Source organism: Xenopus laevis, chromosome 2L, assembly GCF_017654675.1.
Source record: "Xenopus laevis strain J_2021 chromosome 2L, Xenopus_laevis_v10.1, whole genome shotgun sequence".
NCBI lineage: Eukaryota > Metazoa > Chordata > Amphibia > Anura > Pipidae > Xenopus > Xenopus laevis.
Genome location: NC_054373.1, coordinates 116,850,941 through 116,871,443, shown reverse-complemented (window position 1 = coordinate 116,871,443; position 20,503 = coordinate 116,850,941). Strand labels below are relative to the sequence as shown.

General features: G+C 37.3%; 1 protein-coding gene across 1 annotated transcript in view; it reads right to left on the bottom strand.

The window, feature by feature from the left end:
• Positions 1-20,503, bottom strand: part of LOC108708421 (AF4/FMR2 family member 3) — a 158,006-nt gene that overhangs the window by 126,349 nt on the left and 11,154 nt on the right. Inside the window, exon 2 of the mRNA XM_018247096.2 lies at positions 5,777-5,897. The gene's annotated coding sequence lies outside the window, so the exon portion shown is untranslated. The remainder of the gene's footprint in view (positions 1-5,776; positions 5,898-20,503) is intronic.

Sequence of the window (20,503 nt, the reverse complement as noted above, 5' to 3'; positions counted from 1 at the left end):
TGACGTCACGCTGGTGAAAATTTATTTTACTGAACGTTACCTCTTGCGCCAGAGTTTACTTTGCCAGCTCAGACCAGATGAAGTGCAATAGAGTAGATAGGAGTTTGTCAAAAAAAAAGTTTCAATTTTTTTCTAAGTCCCAAAAAAACGCTGGCGTCTTTTACTTTTTACAGGGTGATAGGCTGAAAAAGAGTGAAATTTTTTTTTTGGGTACCCTCCTTCACCCTACATAAACTATACAGTGGGCACATGTGTAGGGCATTATAATAACTTTATATAAGTTTATTAAGGTTCCCTGGCTTTGTGTAGTGTAATGTATTTGCTGCAGCATATACGGCCATTGTACTATTAATACCTTCTGTACTTGTACTAACTGAACGCCATATGCAAATAGCCACCACTAGCGTAACTTCGAACTGTTGATCGTATTTTCGGTAGCGCAAATTCCCAAGTGTTCGGTACCCTGTGCACAACTTCTGATCTTCGTGAATTAGCGTTGTCCAGGCGAATTTACGCCTGGCAAATTGTTGTAATGTGCGCAAAGCCAGCACTGGCTAATTTTCGCAGGTAAGTAAATTTGCCCCATAGACTCATAGACTTTTGAAATCTATCTATTTTATCTCATGTTTGGACATTGTTCCGGAGTCAGAGTTAATGTCACAAAAATCTTCACAACAGTAGAATGCCCTACCAAGTATCATAGTGTAAACATTTATTCTATATGTCTGTGAAGGTTTTTATTCATCCAGGTCATGTTTTATCTAGAAGTAGTAAATCTAAAGCAACTGGACTTGCTGAGTAATCATTGAAGACATTTCACTACTCACCCGAGTAGCTTCTTCAGTTCAAATGACTGGTATCGGAAATCCTCGTCATATAAACTCTTCCAATAATCCATTCACAATGGTGCAGTGTAACTATCCAGAGAGGGGACAACTGAAACTCACATAGGTTGTGAATGTTGTGTAGTTACTGTGATAGAATTACCAATGTGTCGTGCAAATCAAAGAGACAGGTCATGAGAGTTGCATCAATGGAGGTGTGACGTTTTGTGAAACTGCCTAGGTATAGATGTTAGAACCGCATTGCATGTAGCAGACAGATAGTGTCAAATGCCCCTCGTCTGTTTGGGGAAGGTTTTTCTACCTTAACATGAATAGCCACTTTTTTGCCTCATTCAAAACAATGGTCTTCTCTGTCTAAATATGAACATTGCTATCTTCAAATGAGTGTTCCTTGTCTTTTAGATGTAGAAAGACAGCTGAGTCTTGCCCAGTAGAGTTTGCCCTCCTATGCTGATCCATCCACTTGGGAATCAGTTGTTCCGTCTCCCCAATGTATACACCTGTGCACTCTTTGCTACACTGCACTGCGTATCCCACATTGCTTTATTTTTCTTTTGGTGTTGGATCTTTTGGGCGTACCAGTTTTTTTTACCAGTGTGTTGCTAGCTTTGAAAAACAAACGGATGTAATGTTTGTATCTCTGACATTCCAGCTACATATAGAATTACTATGTTGCGCTTATTCTTTGTCTCAGTGTCTTCTCGTGTTTTTGTTGAGTTGTTTTGTTGTTTTGACAAAGGCCCAGTCTGGATAACTGCAGCAGGATAACACCCTCAACAGCAGAACAGAGTTCAGTCCTAACTAAGTATGCTTGTTGCTTGACTTGTGCCTTAACACCATATACTTCAAATACAAGGACCACTTCTACTGACAGAAACATGGGTGTGTAATGGGTTCTCCTGTATTTCTCATTTTGGTAAACTTGTTCATGGAGGAAGTGGAAAGGAGGGCCTAACATACTTTCAAGAGAACTATACCAAGTCTCGGGTTCAGGTATATAGACGACAATTCAAAAAGCAAGAGCTCATAAAGTGGCAGCCTTTACAGAAAGCATTAACTTGGTGGACAATAACATCAAGTTCACAAAGGAGGATGTCCATGAGAACAAACATGCTTTTTTGGACTGTTTGATATCCATCCAAGAGAGGGGTAACTTGAAAACAGAAGTAAAACCAACTTTTACGGATAAATATCTGTTGTTCGATTTCCACCATCCACTGAAACACAAGCTAGGTGTCATTAGAACTATGCACCATAAGAAAGTGTGACAGCTGATACAGATCCAAAGACAAGGAGCGAAAACATTTCAGAGGAACACTGAAACTTGTGGCTACCCAGACTGGGCCTTTGTCAAAACAGCAGCAAAAACAGCCCAACAAGAACAGAAGATGAAAATAACCATGATATGTTTTTGAAATCTAGCAACAAACTCAGCAAAAACTGGTACACCCGAGGATCCACCACCAAAAGACAAACAAAGCAATGTGCTATATGCAGTATAGTATAGCGACAGTTGGCCCGCAGGGTTTTGTGTCTAAGGGGGGCAGTGCCGGGCCAAGCTGACCAGGGGCCCTAGGCGACCAGGCCGGACACCGCGCTCCCCTCCGTGCTCCCCTCCGCACTCACGCAGACGTGCATGCTCCTGAACACATTGTGCACACACATGCGAAGAACACCAGAGGGGTGGGTGTTAGAAGAGCACCGGAGGGAATGGAGGCAGGGGAAATTGACTGAGGGGAGAGTAGAGAGGCGGGGAAATCGTATGAGGGGAGGGGAGGGAGGCAGGGAAAGTGACTGAGGGGAGACAGGGTAAATCACTTGAGGGGAGGGAGGCAGAGAGGAGTGCTGGAGGGGTGGGAGGCGGGGAGAGCAGCGAACATGGACTAGGGGTAGGCAAAAGTCAGGAACCTGCCCTTTTGTTGTGCCCTAGGCAGGTGCCTCTTCTGCCTACCCCTAGTTCCGGCCCTGAAGGGGGGGCCCGGCCATGCTTCACTTACTTGATTAGCCAGGCCCCCCTGCTTTCAGTGTGCTGCATAGCAGCTCTGTGCACAAAGCTTTTCTCCTATTAAGATTTCCTTTAACCTCATTGGTCTTTTAAGAATAAGTCCCAGTAAATCTGCATTGGGATTGGATCCCCTTAATAGGAGAAAATCTTAATAGGAGAAAAGCTTCATGCACAGAGCTGCTGTGCAGCACGCTGAAAGCAGGGGGGCCCGGCTAATCAAGTAAGTGAAGCATGGCAAGCAATTTTTTAAAAAATTTGGGGGGGGTCTGGCTAATTTTTTTTTCACTTGCAGGGGGCCCCCTGATCACCAATGTTTTTTTTTAAAAAAAAAATTTTATGGGGGGCCCTGGTGCCAATGTTTTTTTTTTTAACTTATAGGGGGGCCCTGAACACCAACTTTTTTTTAACTTGTAGGGGGGCCCTGATCACCAATTATTTTTTTAACTTGTAGGGGGGCCCTGGCCACCAATTTTTCTAAAAAAAAATTTTATGGGGGGCCCTGGCACTACAGTTTTTTTTTAGATTATAAGGTGGCCTGACCATCAATAGCTTTTTGTAACTTGTGTGTGTGTACGGGTTACCTTTTTTAGCACTGATGTCTGTGTGGTCTTTTAACTGTAGTGTGGAGTGGGTGGGATCTGGGGTGGGGCTTGGGGGTTTGGGTGGGGCCCAGGGGGCCCTGAACATTTTGTTGTACGGGCCCCATGATTTCTAATGGCGGCCCTGGATGAGGCATAAAAGTTATTTCACGTTAAGGTAGAGAAACCATCCCTAAACAGAGGCGGAGGCCTTCGACACCACCTTTTTGCTACATACAATGCTGTTCTAACATCTTTACCTTGGCAGTTTCAAAAAACTTTGACCCTCTGTTGACGCAAATCTCATGACCTGTTTTTTTTGAGTTACATGATACATTGGTAATTCTATCACAGTAACTACACAGCATTCCCAACCTATGTAAATTTCAGTTGTCACCTCTCTGGATAGTTACACTGCACCATTGTGATTGGATTATTGGAAGAGTTTAAATGCTGAGGATTTTCCGTTTCAAGTCCCATTGTTTAGATTTACTTCTACTAGATATTTCTTCTATAGCTTATGTCAAGTACAGTACATTGGTTAGAGACTTTTTTGAGTGTCTGTAAAGGTGGCCATACACGGATAGATCCGCTCGTTTGGCGATGTCGCCAAACGAGCGGATCTCCCTCCGATATGCCCACCTTGAGGTGGGCAATATCGGGCTGATCCGATCGTGGGCCCTAGGGCCCAACGATCGGATCCTTCACGTTCGCAAACGGGCGGTCGGATCGCGGGACCGCATCAACGAACAGATGCGGCCGCGATCCGACGGGATTTTTAACCCCATCCGATCGAGATCTTGCCGACTTTCGGCCAGATCTCGATCGGGGAAGCCCGTCGGGGGCCCCCATACACGGGCCAATAAGCTGCCGACTCGGTCTGTCGGCAGCTTTTATCGGCCCGTGTATGGCCACCTTAAGGCACCCATCTGTCCTACCAGGCAGCAATCTATTGAATTTTAAAGCACCCGAGCTTGCAGAAAGGAAAGCTATGTTTACTAATCAGTGCATCTCAAAACAACATCCTTTATGGTGCTCATCTCAAGCTTCACAAAAATGTTAATTAAGCATAAAAATCCTCTACACAGAGCATCCAAACAACCGTCGAACATAAAGAACTAGAATACTAGTTGGCAAACCGTTTTTGCTCCATCCATACTGAATGCATGATACATCCTGTTTTCTTCATTATATAAACAGTGAGAGTGTGAGGATTTACTACAATTTGCTTTTACTGCTGAATATAGTAAATTCAAACTTGTTTTTTTAATGCCATGCATGCAAAAAAACATGAGGGGTCTCCTCATTTTGAGGGTCACTTTAAGTAAATAGTTACATTTGTCATTTCTGCACAACGGGGCTTTTAGCAAAACAGAATGAATTTGTGTTTGTTAAATGTGTATCCCATGTATATATAAATTCTTATTCATTTTAGTGTTGTATTTACACTGGAAAGAAATTCATAGAACCAGCTACCAGTGACACAATTAAAGAAGGAGGCCAAGAAGACCTGGAATATACAAAAAGTTGCAGTGCTTCAACATCTAAAAGTGCCAAAACCCCATACATGCACCATCAGCCACATTGATGCTACTTTCCCTGCTATAACATGATGTATAAACAATTTGTTTTTGAAAAGCAGAAAGAGCTTTAAGCTGGCCATAGACACAAAGATCTGATCGTACGAATCGAGGATTCGTACGAATCGAGGATTCGTACGATTTTCAGAACGTGTGTGGAGAGTCCCGACATTTTTCGTCCGGCGGAGATCGGTCGGTTGGGCGATCAGACAGGTTAGAAAATTTCTGTCGGCTGCCGATAATATCTCTGCGTGTATTGACGATCGTACGATTTTCAGTGGGAGACTGTCACTAGCTTTGGTTGGACATAGATATCGTACGATTGCTGTCAGGGGCAGAACATTGCTGATCTGTTCTTTTACTAATCTGACTGGTAAAACTTTGATCTGAATGGTTAGTGGCGGGTCGGGAGATGGGAAAGTCCGATCGTACGATGATTCGTACGATCGGATCTTTGCATCTATGGCCAGCTTAATGTGTATTTTATATCTGAGTTTCAAAGAAAGTGATTGAAATCAATGGAATAGTAGTGGTTAAGAAATAGCAATCATAATAATTTTATAAATGCACCATAGAGAAAAACTAATAAAAGGAACATGTCATTCCAGTAGCTGTCCACTTCCCACAGTGCTGAAGTAGTCCTTCTGTGATAATCTAGGCAATCCTGAAACTGTTCCAGGAGATTCTGATACAGAGTATGCTAATTTACCTCTACAAAAGCTTGCTATGCATGTACAGCTATGCATTTTTCAAACAATTAACTTTTACCTTATAGGGTTGACTGAAGAGGGGGTAATTTGTAGAGAAAATAGCCTCACTTTGCTGTACTTCTTGAGTCCTTCTTTCCAAGTCCTTTGTACGAAGCACATTTTTATCTTGTTCATATCCACTGTCAGAAAGAAAGCAGAAAAGTAGGTAACAATATCACAAGCTAGTATAGTATAAAATTCAGTGCTACAAATCTAGAGAATGAAGACAGATGGCAAAGATAGTAAGAACATGAATCTGATTAATGCCATCCCTGGCAGTCAGGGCAAATTGTGGTCGCTGGATGTTCCTGTATTTTCCTAGCACACAGAACAGATAATTGAATTTTTTCAGGAACAAAATAAAAATCATTAGACAGGATCAGCATGTTCTGAACCTCCCTGGTTGCAAAGTTACAGAAGCAAAATAGAAAAAAAAACAGTCATTTAGAGATTACAGTTCAATCAAAGTGCTAGCAGAATCTCTGAAGCACTCTGATTTGCGGTGGTGTCTCTGACTGCTGTATAAAATGTACCATTTTTAAAACAAAGCCTTTTTAGGATCTGCAAAAATGGAAACCCTACTTAGATTAAAATAACAAAACATATAATTATCATAATAAACATTGCATTTGAATCTATTCTGTTACATTTAACATAAAATACATCATTAACAAAATAATCATATTTAAGATTACAGGATTGTTCAGGAGTAATTATTAACAGTTGTTTAAAATGTTTTGTTGGTGGTGAATCTTTATCTCCATTCCCTGAAGTGCTGTTAAAACTATGTGCAGCACTGAATTTTTTACAGCTGTGCTTTGTATTCTGATCTCTGTTAATCATCCAAAGTCATCAAACTGCTCCCTAATCAATCCCTTCCTCTCACTGATTTGACACACGCGCACCTCCTGAACATGAAAAATGCATGGGGAATGAATTGTGTCGCTGCACATCTGAGTGATTGTGATCATAAGGGAAGGAAATGTGGAGGTTATCCAAGTAAAGCAGCAAGCTGGAAGGGGAGAAATCTCATGTGACCTATCTATAGAAGACGTGATTTAATTTTGATGCGCTCTGATGAATGCCATGCTTAGTTTGAATGTCATCTGAAAGATGCAAATACTGTATAGCTGACATCTATGCTTATTCCCCATTTTGGTTTTGTACTCACAAGTAAAATGTCTATGGTTCTTATCTAGTGCTTAAAAGCTTTCCTACTACTGGGAATTCTAGCTCACTTTTTGTTATGTCTTGCGTGCTTTTGCCATGGTTGAAATTCAGAACAAAGAGAAGATGATAATTTTAACCACATGTATTTTGATCTATTAACTTTTGAGAGGTGTAACTTAATAACATTTGATGAGTTGGGTATTTCTCTTATAGACAGGGTCTGGAAATCTTCTGAACAAGCTTTACTTAAATGGGCAGTATAGTCACTTTTTTAACATTAGTCAATCGGATCTTTGCTTTCATTTTCTAACTTGTAGTATTCTAATCAAAACTATTTTCTGCACTGGTACAATTTAAAGAATAGTTGACAATACCAAAGTATTTGTATAAGAAGGGTCCTGAGAATTTCTGAAATATTTTATACTGGACAATTCATTTTTTTTTTATAGTTTTTTGCACCACTTCAGTAGCATACAAGGGTAAAAGCGACAGAATCATTTTGCTCCATTAACAAGGTCTGGTCTCCAAAGCTAGAAAGAATACAGTTGTGGGGTCTACATAAATGCCAGGTTAAATCTGTCCTCCATTTCTTATTAATTTCTAATTAAGTCACGGATAGATTTTAGCTGCTTTAACAGGCGGATTCCAGCATTAGTCAACATGTTGCAGCATGGTTGAGTTACTTTCAGTATAAAAAATGGTTAGGCTGAGAAAGTACAACCATTTATGTCTCACAAACTATAATAAAATAATGAAATCTATTTGTGAAAGAGATCTGTGAGCATCAACATTAGGATACATTAAGATTAATGACAGGTCCAATTGAAGCAAGAAAATATGCCCTTTATTGACCTAAACTGATTACAATTGTATCATGCATTTCAATACATTGCTCAAAAATATATTTGGCTTGTTATTTGGTAAGCTTTTATGGAATTTTCATTTGTCTGATTCAAGAAGTGTAATCCAGTGTAATGAACGTTTAATATATTATAGAGCTTGGGCCTCTTCTAAGGAACTTTTAACTTGATCTTCATTATTTATTTTATATGCTTACTAAATTATCAGTCATTGTCTGCCTATTTCCAGCCTGCAAATGAAAAGGCTCTGACCCCATCAACCAAAAAAAAATAAAACAGACTTTGAGGATTATTTTCTTGCTATTGTTACTTTCCATTGCTTATATTTCTTCTCAGTCCCTCCCCTATTCAGCTTCCATTCTGTCTGGTTGCTAGGTAATTTTACTATAGCAACCAGCTAGTATGTACAATTCGAAGCCTGGGAACTATTAAACGAGTAATGCAAATATTTCACAAACCACAAATAAAAAAATAAAGACTAACTGCAAATTGCCTTTAAAAAGGGCTGTCTAGATCACTAAAAGTTAATTTAAAGTAAACTATCCCTTTAAAAGCCAAAGCAACACAAATCTGTTTTACAGCAAAACATATAGGTTTGATAGCCTCTTAATTTCAGTTACTGTTTACCATTTACAGAACTAGCACGACATATAAACGACATTGCATTTCTCTTTTTTACTGTGATTCTTTTCTCCCCATTGTTATTTCTGTCTTCTCATTCCCCAATTTATTGGTGCCAGTTCCATTTTAGAACTCCATAAAAATGATGACTGATTGAAAAATACAGTGTTAATGGATTCCAGCACGCTTTTATGGATGCCAGCGTTATGTTGCTGAGGATGAATTGCTTTCCCTAATGAAATTCAACCCTTATGTGCACTTAGAAGAAGATGTCACACACTGATGAATTTGTAACTTGATCATGAATTTGTACCTTGTAACATGATCGGGACAATTCCATTAAAAAAATGTACTTGTTATGAAAAAGAAATAAAAGGATTATTACAATGCTAGATAATTGGGCATTAATTGAAATATAACAGTTGCGTTAATCTCAGATTGTGTGTGTGCATGTTTTCCTTTATAAACAGACACCTAAGGGTTTAGGGTTTTTCAGAGAAGCAACTGTCAGGATAATTGAATGTAATCATGTTACAAAAATACAATAACTAGACCAGGTCTTGGACAGATAAAATACACGGAAGGCTTGTTTAAAGAGTTTTCCTCCAGGCATAAGCTGAGAACAGATATCAGTCTCTGACATAACTCTGAGTTGAGATGGATGTCTTTTCCTGCAGCTTTTTATGCTACGTCCAATAAATTACTTTGCTTCAGCCAAAATGCCCTGTTACACTTCTCTCTTTTACATCACTCACATCATGTTTGTAAATTTATGTTCCAGGCACAAATGTATAAGCGATAGCTACTCATACATCAGTCCACAGTGGTATACCCTTTGAATTTTGAGAAAATAGTTAAGTTCTATATATTTATATTTACGTGCTAATTTAAAGGGATACTGTCATAGGAAAAAATTTTTTTTTCAAAATGAATCAATTAATATTGCTGCTCCAGCAGAATTTTGCACTGAATCCATTTCTCAAAAGAGCAAACAGATTTTTTTATATTCAATTTTGAAATCTGACATGGGGCTAGACATATTGTCAATTTCCCAGCTGCCCAAAGTCATGTGACTTGTGCTCTGATAAACTTCAATCACTCTTTACTGCTGTACTGCAAGTTGGAGTGATATCACCCCCCTCCCTTTCCCCCCCCCAGCAGCCAAACAAAAGAACAATGGCAAGGTAACCAGATAACAGCTCCCTAACACAAGATAACAGCTGCCTGGTAGATCTAAGAACAGCACTTAATAGTAAAAACCCATGTCTCACTGAGACACATTCAGTTACATTGAGAAGGAAAAACAGCAGCCTGCCAGAAAGCATTTCTCTCCTAAAGTGCAGGCACAAGTCACATGACCAGGGGCAGCTGGGAAATTGACAAAATTTCTAGCCCCATGTCAGATTTCAAAATTAAATATATAAAAAAATCTGTTTGCTCTTTTGAGAAATGGATTTCAGTGCAGAATTCTGCTGGAGCAGCACTATTATCTGATTCATTTTTTTCCCATGACAGTATCCATTTAAGTGGATTGTTAATAATCACTGAGAAAACATTTACAAGGAAATTCCATTCCTATTGCATAAAGAGTACAGATAATCCCAGAGATAACTCAAACACATACAAGTGAATACAAAATAGGGTTATCAATACCCAGCACTTTGGTATATGGCCTTAAGTTTGCTACTTGTCTATTAACCCATAGGAGCCAATCAACAAGTGGCATGCACTGATCAGCTGTTTGGGTGTTGTGGTTTACCATATATGGGAAAATGTAAGACTTTTTATTTCATTAACCCCAAAGTATTTATCTGAAATAGAATTACTTAGAATCACTGACCAACTGAAGGCAGACATGTTTTGTCCATGGATGATTCAGTCTTGTCATTTGCATAATTGTGCAAGTTTGCACAATCTTTTGTAGTGGATTCAGTATTTAGTAAAAAGGTTGTGGTACAAATCTGACAGCATAAACTGACAGTATGTGAGTGAGATTAAGTATGCTTTACCTTTACAATGGAATGCTTGAACTTTGGGAATGGAATACATTATATACAAAGAGGTATTCTACCAACTTCATAGTTACACAAGGTACATTTAAGTTACTGCAGGAGAACTAAAATGGAAAAAGAAAAATAATATTAAGTTCAAATGCTAAAGTGCAGCTTAAATAGGTTTCTGCCTAGTGCCATCCACTACAAAAGTAAATGGAAATACATATTGATTCTACAGTATCGGGTAGCATCTTCCACTTGAGATAATGTAACGCTACTGTAACACAAAGACTAATGTGTATCCAAATAGATTTTATTGCTGCTTTCAAACATGGCGTACATAAACATGTCAGTCCTCTCAGAGTACCTCAGTAAAGACTTAAAGCTTTATTTAATGCATGGCAATAAATATAAATATTCTGTGTATCTGCACACAGTCTGGCTGTTTTTATATTTTCTGAGATAAACGCTATTATACAGTATAGTTGCTGGAACAGGAACTCAATAACATACAAATAAAGCAATAAGCCACGTTTAAAAATAATATATAACTTCTATATGAACTTATTTAACACTACCAAACCTACATGAATACAGTTTATAGTAGTATGTAACCGTATAAGCATTTGTTTATATGGCTGGAATGAACATAACATGATATCATATCATGTTGATCTGTTAGTATCCATTGATACTGCCTGATGAATATTCTGCACAATAAATATTTTGCTCTAGGCGTGTAACAAATAATTGTCACTTCAGTGGTTTTGGTACTTTCTCTCACAATTATTTGAGATATGATTCATGTTAAATATGGTGATAATTTGTCAAACAATCAAACAAAAAAGTTTGTCAACAACAAATCTATATTTGTGGTCAGTCAGATTGTAAATTTGAAAAACTAAACAAAGTACTGGACAGCTTTGTCTCCAAATAATCATACATGGCCTTAATTGGTGGACTTACTATTTACATATACCAGTTGTATGTATTTAATTGTGACTGACTTGAGCTGAGGGAATTGCTCATGTCTTTTTCCATATGAAGTCACAAGAAAGCATTGTTTTTCCCATTATGGAGGCTAAAAGATGATTAAAATATTAGTGAACTACTATTTTTCATTATTATTCCCTGCACCCAAACAGTTGGTTTTTCAGTTAATTCTACTATAGAGAAACCATATCTGACACTGAAGGCACACGTTTTGTCTACATAAGGACCCAAACCATAGGCCTAGTCCCATTAGCAGGCTCAAAGCACTTCCAGTTAACATGGATGCTAACTGAATTCCCTGAATATTATATTTGAACGTTTATTATCGTTATGTTTTTATTTAATTGTAATTGTATTAGGAACAAATGGGATCAGGGAATAGTTATATTTAAAAAGGGGCAAATATCAAAATCAAATAACCTCTCTTCTACTACAAAAGATAAAATAATATTAATGCAATTAATGTATATGTATGTTATTACTCTCAATCATTTTGAATAAGTACTGCACAGCTGAACATGCCATAAAACATTCTGCAACGGTCTCTTTGTTGTAATATTTTTCACAGTACAGTGTAAGAACTTGGTAAAGATTAAGCACATTGCTCCCTGGCTAGATCTATTGCCTACCTGAAACAGACCAAAGCTGGAGTGGCATTATAAAGAGACTGACATAGCTGAATGTAAGCAGTTGCTGCCCAAGACATTAAACCACAGCCCACCCCCTTCTCTAGGCGTTTGGTACATGTGCAAGTCTGTGGCAATAGTGAGACTACAGTCATATGAAACAGTTTGGGAACCCCTCTCCGCTCCACTTTCAACAAAAAAGACAACAGTGATATGTTTATAATTTCCCAGGAACTGGGGTGTTTTCTGAATAAAGATTTTTAGTGACGCAGTATTCAGTTGTATGAAATTAAATCAAATGTGAAAAACTGGCTGTGCAAAAAAGTGAGTACCTTTGTAACTTTGCTAATTTGAATGCATGTAACTGCTCAATACTGATAACTGGCAACACCAAATTGGTTGGATTAGCTTGTTAAGCCTTGAACTTCATAGGCAGATGTGTCCAATCATATGAAAAAGTATTTAAGGTGGCCAATTGCAAGCTGTGCTTCTGTTTGACTTTCCTTAGGGGGGTTTAGGGGAAGGCTACAAAAAGCTATCTCAGAGGTTCCCAAATTTATGCACCTGTCTAATTTTGTTATGATGCATATTGCATATTTTCTGTTAATCCAATAAACTTTATGTCACTGCTGAAATACTACTGTTTCCATAAGGCGTGTTATATATTAAAAGGAAGTTGCTACTTTGAAAGCTTAGCCAATGATAAACATAACTCCAAAGAATTAAGAAGGGTACCCAAACCTTTTCATATGACTGTATACCTTAGTTTTAGCCAAAGTAACTAAAGTTTTTTTCAAGTCCTTTTTTTATAGGTGTGGGCCCTCAGGTGCTTATATAGAAAATATGGCTATAATAGTTGCATAAATATTAATAGTAATGTATTGTTTAATGGTACACAACAAACTGTATTAACATAACAGATAATAAGGGTAATTTACACATTTCTGAGGCAGTGTGCTATTGCAAAGTTGCTGCAGGTCTCTACACTGTTTCTAAGGCCTGAGCTGACCTGACGAATATCACACTGCCTGCATTCACGAGGGGCACGAGAAAGGAGGTAAGTTGGTGTGCCCCCTACCCACCTGTTCAGACTTAACGGGGCCCTATCCTTATCACATTCCTTTTGGCAGGAGCCACTTAGTGCTCTGCACTTTTCCCCTGGTCTATCATAAATTACACCTGGGGGCAGATTTATCAAGGGTCGAAGTGAATTCGAGGGAATTTTCGAAGTAAAAAAATTTGAAATTCAAAGTAAAACTTCGACCATCGAATAGGATACTACGACTTCGATTTGAAGTAAAATCGTTCGAATATTCGACCATTCGATAATCGAAGTGCGGTCTCTTTAAAAAATACTTTGCCAAATTACACCTGCCGAAGTGCTATGTTAGCATATGGGGACCTTCTAGAGCAGTTTTCTAAGTTTTTTGAAGTTGAAGAAAAATTGTTCGATTCGAAGGATCTCAAACGATTTTTACTTTGACCGCAAAACAGTCATATTTGGTGAAAAAAACTTCGACTTCGATATTCATAGTCGAAGTAAAGCCATTCGATGGTCGAATTTCGAAGTATTTATCACTTCGAAATTCGATCCTTACAGAAAGATAGTTAGAACTATAGCTAACACAATGGTTACCAGAATCCACAAATACAATATTTTCCACAGTATATGGCTTTATATGTATATATATATATATATATATATATATAATATACATATCCATATATATGGAATTTCTGATCAGATACTGGACATTTATACTGTGTTCTCTGCATGGCTTAGTAAAGTTCTAGCATAATTCAATAACATAAATATTTATAATCAATATATGTACAGGTATGGGACCCGTTGTCAAGAATGCTCGGACCTGGGGTTTTCCCGAAAATGGATCTTTCCGTAATTTAGATCTTCATATCTTAAGTTTATTAGAAAATCATGTGAACATTATATAAACCCAAAAGGCTGATGTTGCTTCTAATAAGGATTAATTATATCTTAGTTTGGATCAAGCACAATGTACTGTTTTATTATTACAGAGAAAAAGGAACTCATTTTTCAAAAGTTGGACTATTTGGATAAAATTGAGTCTATGGGAGATGATCTTACTGTAATTCGGAGCTTTCTGGATAATGGGTTTCTGGATAATGGATCCCATACCTGTACAAGCTTCTAGAGCAGTGCTGCTTAAGTGTGTGTGTCACTGAGAATCGAGTTCAGAATGATACAGAATAAAAGATATATCAACTGGAAGTGATATCAGCCATCAATAGCACATAGATATTGAATGCATACGTTCAGTTATGAGGTTAATATCAAGCATTAGATTTCTTTTTTAAAAACTGTATTTACAATACAAGTATGGGATCCATTTTCTGCAAACATTTAATCCAAATTACGGGAAGATCATCTCCTGCAGATTCCATTTTAATCAAACAATGCAAAATAGTTTTAAAATGATTTCCTTTTTTCTCTGTAATAATAAAACAGTACCTTGTACTTGATCACAATTAACATATAATAACCCCTTATTGGAGGCAAAACAATCCTATTGAGTTAAAGTTTCAATGATTTTTAGTAGACTTAAAGCATGAAGATCCAAATTATGAAAAGATCCCTTATCAGGAAAAACACCTGGCTATCAGCTCCCATAACTTTATATGCTTCCCGTTGTAAGCATTATTCACCACTGATTTCCTTCCATGACAGTGTTTAATAGTACAATATTCTCCATGACACCATTCCCAAATTCCTTAAGAAACAAACCTGTTTTGGAAGTGTACCCCATTACAAACTGATCTAAGTGTGGTTCTTTGGACTTTATACTATGACAGTTAAAAAAATGTAAGTCATATAGCCACACTTGTGCTTTTAATCCTAAAGCATGGACATTGAACTCCTTCTGTCATTGTTCAATAAATAACGGAGTGCATTTTACCTTGGGTGATCAATATACTTACTTTACTATATCTCTGCACTACATTCTTAACTACAGTGCCTAATCTCGTCAGATAAAGCTGTGAAGATAAAATATTAGTGATTCATTTGACAACCTTATAAAAATCAATGCCCTTAACTACAAAATGATCCCAAGGCCTCTGAATCATAACAAGGCTGGGTATATTTATGAAGCTCTCATAACCTATTAACACATTTATTGACACATTTATTTGAACTGTAAGTGAAATGGCTTTCTCCACTGCTTCTTCTGTAACCCATTCCATTGATGTAGACAATCACAGCCTCTAAGGAAATTACATTATTATTAATGTGCCTACTTGTAAATGACTTTGTAGGGAATATCTTGAAGGATCTCTGATGCAGTGGTCAAATATGACTCTTAATTAAAAGAATTTTAAGTAAATCTATAATATTTGATATTGACTGTAATTAATTAAAAAATAAATGTGCCGGGAGCAATTGGGTTTTCAATTTGGGTTTTCAAAAACTAATGGATCGCCAGGGATCTAGAAGAACAATCAATATAAGAAAGCAGAACTTTAACTTTTCGTTTGTACTCTACTATTAAACCTTATGCTGCTTTATTTAGCAAGCTTACCCTTTATTTCATTTCTAAATGTATCTGTAGGATCTCTTGCACTTAAATCGATGTTTCAGACTAAATTCACTTGTCGCATTTCATGTTAGAAGCTCCAAGGGGATAGTCCTGCTGTAGTAGAGCAGGTTGGGGTATTATCAGACACACATTTGTCAGAAGTCTGGGGCTTGCATGGGGACTGGGCGTAATATTTTGACAGGCATTTAAATTTTCAACCCGTCCAGTCCCCAGTGAAGAAAATTGCGTAGGAACAGGTGATGGCAGTGGTGGTTGGAGGGTGGTGTGAGCAGCTAGAGGGAAATGCTTGCTGGAGGGTGTGAGCAGCCCGGCAGCCTACGGGTGCACAGTTTTTAAATCTGGCCCTGGGTATTATTTCTAATGGAATTAGAACAAGGAGGCAGCAAGGAAAACACAGAGAACCCTTTAAGTTTACTTACTGCTTCCTTGGACTTTTTCTAGTTTCCGATTATTAACTATGGTCATCCCACAAATTGTTTGGACCATATGTAATTCCTACTGAGATAGCCTAACATACAGCTACAAACATTCTTTAGGTTGCCAAAGCCAAATGACATTTCATTATTCTTCATTATTCTTCTCTTCCTGGATTTATAATTTATTTTTGATATTGCTGACCATGTGCTTCTATTGCTGACCATGCAATGGCTAAGGGAAATTTCAAATAGAGCACAGAGGAATATAATCCTGGTAAAAAGGATAAACCATACTGTAACAAAATTTATAGGAGATTATTTATTAAACCTCTAATTTTTCTGGTCGGGCTTTTTGGGGCAAAACTCAAATTTTTTGAGGTATAAAAAACCTTGAAGTTTTTGAGATTTATTATACCCCAATTCTGCAAAAAGCCTGAATCTGAAAATCTGCCATCTCAGACCTTTCAAGGTCCTGTATAAGTCGATGGGAGTGGAACCTATCCCAAATTTAAGTTATTGTGGTCTTTGGAGGATTTAGCCCAAAAATCCGACTTTTTCTGGGGGTTTGGGGGAAAAACTCAAAAAAAAAAAAAAAAAATACAATAAATTGGATTGTTTTGGGTTTCGCTCGATTTTATCAAGTTTTTCTGCAATTCAATTAATTCAGGTTATTTTATTAATAAATAAGGTCAAATGGAGCATGGGAGTTTGCTTGTGTGTTTTTTTTTTTTTTTATAAAATATGACATAAATTTGGATTTCAGTAAATAAACTCCATAATGTCATATGACTGTAATAAATAGCACAATGTTTGCTCAGATGCAGTAACAATACAAACCAATAAGAGTATTTGTTTTGAAACAGGTACCGTTAAACACTACCTACTGATTGGTTGCTATCTAGGTATTGCTATAGATGAATTTGCACCTTTTTACATGGGAAAAAGAAAAACCAAACATTATAAAATTACCAGAATAGCAACAAAATACTTTTGAATTGTACTTTGCCTAATGAAAATATTAAGATGTGAAAGTATAAGACTTTTGTCTGACTTTGCTCTGACTGTTCAGAAACCCTCTTAGATCAAACCTCCCTACCATTTCTCACTTAATGTTGTCACTATTCTCTTAACAAGTAAATAGTAAAATAGTAAATAGTTGCTGGTTGCTGACTATTCCCATTGTAACAGACTAGTGACTACACTTTTTTTTTAAATAAACAAATAAAGGACAAAAAGCCCCCTTCCCCCATGGACCATGATGCAGTATACTTTTTAGGTTCAATTTAAAATTGCAGTACTCAAGGCTGGATGACAAAAACAAGAATGATTGCAATCCATTAGCTCCATTTCATCTTCAGGACTTAAAATATGCACTGATAAAAAGAAATACAGTGCAGAGAGTGTAATGAATAGTTAACATTGACAGTACATCACTAAGTGACATGGGTTAATTCAAATGCTCTAACTGAGTGTTTCTCTGGCAGAGGTGCAGAAATAGTTCACTCATTGCTCCTATGATTACTAGGCCTAATAGCAAGTAGTTTTCATACAGTCTGATTTATTTGATTCGCTCAAATGAAAGAGACTTCTGCTTGCATTTCCCAGAGCAAATTTCACAATGAATTATGCTCTGTCAATATACTATTTTATATTGCATTAACTGACTGTCATCTGTTAGACTATAAAGCTGATTGTATGTTATTTTTAGACTGAGAGGAGACAGGTTTATATATTCATTCAACATAAAAAGAAGCTCTGCAGGAAAAGATTATATGGGTGATTTCTGGAGTTTAAATAAGTGTAAAGTGGAGGTCATTTCAAAAATCAGTAAAGAGGAAGTTTTTGAATTTAGTCCTGGAAATGGAATCTGCAAACATTCAAGCTCATCATTTTGCATTGTCTACATCAGTGATCCCCAACCAGTAGCTCGCGAGCAACATGTTGCTCTCCAACCTTTTGGATGTTGCTCTCAGTGTCCTCAAAGCAGGTGCTTATTTTTGAATTCAGCAAGTTTTAATTCAATAAAAACCTAAGTATAGTGCCAAGTAGAGCCTCTTGTAGGCTGCCAGTCCACATAGGGGCTACCAAATAGCCAATCACAGCCTTTATTTGGCACCTCCTCATCTTATGTTGCTCCCCAACTCTTTTTACATGTGTCTCACAGGTAAAAAAAGGTTGGGGACCCCTGGTCTACATCATAGCCAAGAAGAAACACCATCTTGTATCCCATTTAGGGAAATGATTATGAGAGATAGCCATGTCTGATGAGCCATTCTAAGCCCAAGCTAACACGTTCTTTATATCCCCCCTAATATTTCCATAAATTTAAAAGTGCACAACTTCTAGACCCCCATTTAGTATAAAGCAGAATATTTATATAGGGCAGACATTAACACCTCTTACCCATAACAAGAACCAAAGTAAAGGAATCAGAAAAGTTTAAAAGAAGATTTTAGCAGAAACCGATGTGAAAAAGAAATTAAATTTAGCTCATGAGTAAGAAAGTAAAATCTCATTATGTTTGAGACACTTACAGCTACTCTACTCATTTCTTGTCCTTGTATGACACTGGAATGAAGTCTGTGAAAACATGACACTTTGGTCTTCAGTTGGCTGAAAAATAATCACTAAATTCTTAAACAAAATCTTCTTAACAGATAAAGCAGATTAAAACATTTCCATTTACAACTAATGGGCACAAGTGACATCAGCACTACAAAAGCATGTAAAAATGCACCCATCAGCCAACAATATACAAACCACTTGTACCTATCCATTTGCAGAGCTACAGCATTCCAGGTATGTCTTGCATTAACAGGCACTTTCTAAGTGCTTTGTGAATGATGTGCAGGTAAGGGGCAACCAGATGGATTGAAAGTCAGACACAAATATCTGTAGCCCATGTGTGAGTCCAAAAAAACAAAGGTGCATAGTGGGCAAAATATGGAGCTTTGCATTTGTTCTTTGAACTCAGCACCTTGCCACACTTAAATAAATGAGCCCTATGACATATCACATTTATTGCCCACGTCTGTACCTGCAAATCTCCTTCACTCCTTACCTATATTGTCCATTATAACAGGAAAGAAAGAAAGAAAGAAAGAAAGAAAGAAAGAAAGAAAGAAAGAAAGAAAGAAAGAAAGAAAGAAAGAAAGTTCCCAATTTTTTTAAAAACTTGCCTGTGATTTTTAACTCACAAAAATCTGGCAATTGTAACTACTACTACACTAAGGGGCAGATTTACTAAGGGTCGAATATCGAGGGTTAATTAACCATCGATATTCGACCAGGAACTAAAATCGTTCGACTTCGAATATCGAAGTCGATTGATTTAGCGCAAATCCTGCGATCGAACGATCGAAGGATTATTCGTTCGATCGAACGATTAAATCCTTCGAATCGAAAGATTCGAAGGATTTTAATCCAACGATCGAACGAATATCCTTCGATCAAAAAAACGCAGGCAAGCCTATGGGGACCTTCCCCATAGGCTAACATTGAGTTCGGTAGCTTTTAGCTGCCGAACTAGGGGGTCGAAGTTTTTCTTAAAGAGACAGTACTTCGATTATCGAATAGTCGAATAGTCGAACGATTTTTAGTTCGAATCGTTCGATTCGAAGTCGAAGTAGTAGTCGAAGGTCGAACTAGCCCATTCGATGGTCGAAGTAGCCAAAAAAACACTTCGAAATTCGAAGTTTTTTTAATTCGAATCCTTCACTCAAGCTTTGTAAATGTGCCCCTAAGTAACTATGTTGTTGTTTAACCAAAAAGTACCATTTATAGATTGAATATTACTAGCTTACATACACAAGTACAGCTAATAATAAATCCAACCACCAATGTGGAGTTCAGTCTGTAAACGCGAAAGTAGCCTACAAAAAATATGCAGACGGGAGACCCATTTATCCAAATTTATCTCAATATTTGCTGAAAAAACTCCGCACTGGTTTTTTCTCCTTATTTATTAATACACTTTTCAGAAAAATGTTGTTTCGGAAAAAAGAAATTGTGAAAAAATTAATTGTATGAATTTTTCGGATTTATCACCTGAAAACTCAGATTTTTTTCAGATTTTTGCCCAAAAACCATGAAATCTTCAGATTATTGCACAAAACCCAGTGCAGAAATATTTGGGAATTTTTCCATCCTTGGGGTATAATGAATCCCGAAAAATTTGTGGGTTTTTTTCCAACTAAAGATTCAAATTTTATACTAAAAAAACACAAATTTTTCTGGTTTTTGGCATTCGGAGTTTAGCAAATAACCCCCTAAGAGTAGCCCTTACATTACTTTTGGACAATTTTGGATCCTGGAGGACCTTTTTACCTCTAATAAAGTCAGCATCAATTATTCATTAATCAAATCCACAACTGGCATCAAGTAAACTTTTTAGGAAACGAAAATGTTTTGTTTTAGTCTGTTAATTGTTGTAATGCTGTAATTACACTGCACCACTGCATCAAAGGCAGCCTTTGCACCGTTGGTGGATTA